This window comes from Erythrolamprus reginae, chromosome 1 (assembly GCF_031021105.1).
Source record: "Erythrolamprus reginae isolate rEryReg1 chromosome 1, rEryReg1.hap1, whole genome shotgun sequence".
In the NCBI taxonomy this organism is placed as follows: Eukaryota; Metazoa; Chordata; class Lepidosauria; order Squamata; family Dipsadidae; genus Erythrolamprus; species Erythrolamprus reginae.
The window spans coordinates 6,543,251-6,549,298 of record NC_091950.1 but is presented as its reverse complement, the minus strand read 5'-3'; positions in this window follow the sequence as shown (position 1 = coordinate 6,549,298).

Sequence of the window (6,048 nt, the reverse complement as noted above, 5' to 3'; positions counted from 1 at the left end):
CGGACACTAGGTGTCGGGGAAGACAAAGGAGTGAACTTAGCTACTGCCTCTCAGCTGCAGAGCCGAATGGGGGCGGAGGCAACAGCGGAGCCCGGCGCTGGGGCCATGCGGGGCCGCTCATCCAGGGGGGCGTGGACTGGCAAGTCGCCCTCCGCTCTCTGTCTTTCTCTCCCTGTTGCCAGCGTGGTATATGAGAGAGAAAGAGAGAGGCAGAGGTCGGGTGCATTACCGGGAGGTGGAGGTGGCGTGGGGACGCTGGGTGCCGGGGACACCGAGGAGGGGGTGGACGTGGCCTCTCAGCTGCAGAGCCGAACAAGGGCGGACGCAACGGCGGAGTCCGGCGCTGGGGCCATGCGGGGCTGCTCATCCAGGGGGGCGTGGACTGGCAAGTCACCCTCCGTTCTCTCTCTTTCTCTCTCATATACCACGCCGGCAACAGGGAGAGAAAGAGAGAGAGCGAAGGGCACCTTGCCGGTCCACGCCGCCCTGGATGAGCGGCTCCGCATGGCCTCGGCTCTGCAGCTGAGAGGCCACGTCCACCCCCTCCTTGGTGTCCCCGGCACCCAGCGTCCCCACGCCACCTCCACCTCCCGGTAACGCGCTCGACTTCTGCCTCTATCTTTCTCTCTCATATACCATGCCGGCAACAGGGAGAGAAAGAGAGAGAGCGGAGGGCGACTTGCCGGTCCACGCCCCCCTGGATGAGCAGCTCCGCATGGCCCCAGTGCCGGATTCTGCCGCTGCCTCCGCCCTTGTTCGGCTCTGCAGCTGAGAGGCCATGTCCACCCCCTCCTCGGTGTCCCCGGCACCCAGCGTCCCCACGCCGCCTCCACCTCCCGGTAACGCGCCCGACCTCTGCCTCTCTCTTTCTCTCTCTGTTGCCGGCGTGGTGTATGAGAGAGAAAGAGAGAGAGAGAAAAAAGAGGGGAGAGAGAAAGAGAGAAAAAAGCAAGAGAGAGAGAGAGAAAGGGAGAGGAGAGATAGAAAGGGAGAGAGAAAGAGGGAGAGATAGAGAGATACAAAGAGAGATATAAAGAGAGTGAGTGAGAGAATGAGAGATAAGAGAAAGAAAGAGAGGGACAGAGAGAAAGCAAGAGAGGGACAGAGAGAAAGGGAGAGAGAGAAAGAGAAAGAAAGGTAGAGAGAAATAGGGAGAGATACAAAGAGTAAGTGAGTGAGAGAAAGAGAAGAGAGAGAAAGAAAAGAGAAAGAAAGAGAGAAAGGGGGAGAGGGAGAGAAAGAGGGAGAGATAGAGAGGGAGAGAGGGAGAGGAGAGATAGAAAGGGAGGGAGAGACAGAGAGAGGGAGAGAGAAAGAGGGAGAGATATAAAGAGAGTGAGTGAGAGAAAGAGAGAAGAGAAAGCAAGCAAGCAAGAGAGAAATAGAAAGAGAGAAGGACAAAGAGAGGGGGGGAGAATAAATATTAAATATTGAATTTTTTCCCATTTTGTTTTTTACTTTAAATAAGGTATGTGCAGTGTGCATGGGGATTTGTTCATACATTTTTTTTATAGTCCGGCCCTCCAACAGTTTGAGGGACAGTGAACTGGCCCCCTATGTAAAAAGTTTGGGGACCCCTGGTCTAACCCCTCCTTTGGTATCATCGTTATGTATGATTCTCTCCAGGATTCTGGAATTTTGGCTTGTTCTAATATTTCATTGTATGTCTCCAGTAATATGGGTTCAAATAGATCTTTATTTCCTTTATAGAATTCCCCCGGGAGCCCATCCGGCCCTGGGGTTTTATTGTTTTTTTGTTTTTTTAATGCTAATTGAATTTCTTGTAAAGTAATTTTTTCATTTAAAATTTGTTTATCAAGTTCTTCAATTTGTATGGTATTATTTTCTTGTATGTATTTAGTAATTTTTACCATTTCGATTGGTTCTTCTTTATATAGGTTGTTGTAATAATCTTGTATTATTTCCTTTTTCTGTTGTTCCATGTGTTGTATTGTCCCGTCTTTATCCTCTAATTGATAAATTAATTTTTCGCTTCTCATTTTTTTGATTTTCAGTGCAAGCCATCTACCTGGTTTGTTAGCTGTTTCAAAGTATTTTTGTTTCGTTTGTTTTAAATTTCTAATAAATTCTTGCTGTTCTAATATATTTATTTTGGATTTAGCTTCCCTTAGTGATATTTGTGTCTGTTTGTTAGTTGGGTTTTGTTGAAGAGTTTTTTCCAGGTTGGCTATTTTATTTACGTAGTGATTATATTCTGCCTTCTCTTCTTTTTGTTTTTTAGCTGTATATGATATAGTAACTCCCCTAGTATATGCTTTCAGTGTGTCCCATAGTATTTGAGTTGAGGTGGGTTGTTTCTTATTTTCCTCTAGAAATAATTTTATTTCTTTGTTTAGCATTTCTGTATATTTTTCATCTCGAAGTAGGTTTGTATTTAATGACCATCTTCTAAATTCTTTCTTTTCCCCCTGCCAAGTGATTGTTATTGGGTTATGGTCAGCCCACGTATTTGGTTCTATGTCAACAGATTTTAATTTTTTGTGCATATTCTTACTTAGCCATACCATATCTATCCTAGAGAAAGAGTTGTGTGGGGCAGAGTAGAATGTAAATTGTTTTTCATTTGGATGTATTAATCTCCACATATCTACCAGATCTAGTTCATCCGTCATTTTCTCAAATGTGGTTGGTAGTGTGGCTCTTTTTATTTTACTCTTGGTTTCTATTTTGTAGTCCAGTTTTTGGTTCACTATTCCGTTATAGTCTCCTATTATACATATATTTGTTTGGTTAAATTGTAATAATATTTCATGTATTTTTTTATAAAATTGTTTCAATTCATGATTTGGTGCATATATATTTACTAATAATATTTTCTCTCCTTTGATTTCTACTTCTACTATAATATATCTTCCTTTTGGGTCAGTTTTTATCTCTCTTGGGTTTAATTCTTTTTTCACATATGTGGCTACCCCTCTTTTCTTTTCTTTTTCATCTAGAGAAGTGTATAGCTCTCCCAATTTGGTGTATTCTAAATATTTTTTGTGTGCAAGTTTGATATGTACTTCTTGTAGACATATTATCTGTGCTTTCTGTTTCAGGAGTTTGGAGAAAACCTTTTTTCTTTTCTGATTGTTGTTGAGACCATTTATGTTTATTGAAATTAGTTTAGTTCCCAATGGCATTTAGCTTTGAATGGGTAGAAAGAGAATATATAAACAAGAATAAAAGAAAGAGGGCTTTTCCTTCTTGGTTGTTTTTAGTTCCTTTTGTTTGTTTGTTTCTATTTGTCTGCTGCTGCTGCTGCTGTTTGGGATCTGGTCTTAGCCCCTTCTTCCCTTTCTCTTTCTCCCCCCGTCTCCCCCGTCCTTCCACCTGTTTGTTTGTCAATTTCAATTTCTTCTTCTTTGCTAGATTCTAATTTCTCCCCGCTCTCTAACTCTATCTCAGTGTTAACCAATTGTTCGTATATTTCTTGTGCTTTTTCAAGGGAGTCCACTTTAACTCTTCTGCCCTCAATATTTATCATCATCCCTTCGGGATTAATCCATCTAAATGTAATTTCTTTTTTGTTTAGGACAGAGGCTAGTGTCTTATAATCTCTCCTTCTCTCTCTTACCTTTCTAGGAATTTGCTTTAATATATTTAATTCTTTACCCTTATATGTCATTTTCCTTCCTCTAGAAATTGCATATACCCTGTCTCTCATGATCCTTCTGGCAAATCTCAGGTGGATCTCCCTCGGGAGTCGGTTTCTACGGGCATAATTAGTGTTAATTCTGTAAATTTCATCCAGTTCACTTATTACCTCTTCCCGACTAGTTTGTAATATTCCTGAAATTATGGTTATCATAATCTCCCCTAAGTTTTCATTCTCTGTCTCTATCACATTTTGAAATCTTAAAAAATAAGAAGATCGTTCCAACTCCAGCTGAATCAGGGAGTTTTCGAGATCCTTATGGGATTCCTTACGTTTTTGATCTACCTGTTCAATTTTTTTCTCACTCTGTTCTATTTTCTCTTCCATCTGTGTAATTTTTTGTTCATTTTTCTGTGTTGCAAGTTGCGCTTTTTCCAGTCTGTTTTCTAACCTAAGGATATCAGTTTTTAACTCTAGGTGGTTATTGGTAATAAGTTCTTGTAGTTTCAGCATTGCTTCTTGCATAACTGTCAATGTTTTATTCATATTTTGCATTAGTGAGGAACTTTCTTTCTCTTTTTCTTTCTCTGGATTTAACATATCATCTATTTGTCTTTGTGATGCTGAAGAAGCTGAAGATAGTGTATTTGCAGGTGTGGCTGGGGTTGTTTTTTTACCACTTCTGGGCTGGTAATTGGCCATTTCTTTTATAATCTGGTTTTGCTTTTCTAAAATATTATATATTCTATTCCATATGACCATAGGAAATATTTATGCACTTTAAAAGTTCTATTATTTTTCTTAGAAATGTTAACGTTTTTTACAAGGATACAAATCTTAATTGAATGTAAAATTCTATAATAGTTAGTTAATTAAAATTTCTATAGCACTTAATGGCTTAATAACTATTTTAGTATATTAAATATATCTAAATATCTAAATATAAGTATATCTGAGTATCAGTGTAGTTATAAACAATTAATCTATTAACAATTTATGTAAATATATCTAAGAATATGCGATATATATATATTTAAAAAAGTAACACTGTATCTATAAGGCTATGTCTAAATCTATACTTATGTATTATCTATGCTATTAATCTATTAATACAGACTTCTATTTTATAATTTATCTAAACACTTAATATATATGTATTAATTTAAATAAAAAGAGAACTACTAGGTTGTAACATAGAATATAGAAAAAAGGAGAGAAAAAGGGAAGAAAAAGGAAGGAAAGAAGGAAGTTTTTAACTTTTTAAATTGTGAAAACACTTTCTTTGCTGCTTAGCGTTTCCTACTCCCCTAATATGCAAGTTCCAAATCTTCTACTGCAACTTAATAGCCGGATATGATGTCAGTTCATTTACTGTTCTCTTCGCCTCTTGCAATTTGGCCGTTATTCTAAAGTCTTTTACTCCTGTCACAGTCTTTCTGCCGCCAGATAAGATCTTGTAAAGTCTCACTAGTTCAAATAATCCAAAACCCGACAGCAGAGTCCAACACACTCACTCTTCAAAAAGACCTTGACTTCATTTCAGATTGGTCCAACACCTGGCAACTTCAAATATCAACCAACAAATGCTCTACCCTCCACATCGGCAAAAAGAATCCAAACCACATATATGAACTGAATAAACAAATCCTCACTACCAACCAACACTCAGTAAAAGACCTCGGAATACTCATTTCAAATGACCTAAGTGCTAAAGCCCACTGCAACAATATCGCCAAAAAAGCCTCCAGAGTTGTTAACCTGATCCTACGCAGCTTCTGCTCCGGCAATCTCACACTACTCACAAGAGCCTACAAAACCTATGCCAGACCCATTCTCGAATACAGCTCATCTGCCTGGAACCCACACCGCATCTCAGACATCAACACTCTCGAAAACGTCCAAAGATACTTCACCAGAAGAGCCCTCCACTCCTCCACTCGAAACAGAATACCCTACGAAAATAGACTAACCATCCTGGGCCTTGAAAGCCTAGAACTACGGCGTCTAAAACACGATCTAAGTATTGCCCACAAGATCATACGCTGCAACGTCCTTCCGGTCAATGACTACTTCAGCTTCAACAGCAACAACACAAGAGCACACAACAGATTCAAACTTAATATCAATCACTCCAAACTTGACTGCAAAAAATACGACTTTAACAATCGAGTTGTCGAAGCGTGGAACTCATTACCGGACTCAATAGTGTCAACCCCCAATCCCCTACACTTCTCCATTAAACTCTCCACGATTGACCTCTCCCGATTCCTCAGAGGCCAGTAAGGGGCGTATATAAGTGCACTGATGTGCCTATCGTCCCCTGTCCAATTCTCTTTTCTTACCTCTTTTATCTTATATATTCTCTCCTCTATATATATTCTCTTCCTATCCACTTCCCTTCTTTTTACTTCCTATCTTTATATATATATTCCTAATGTATATTCTCT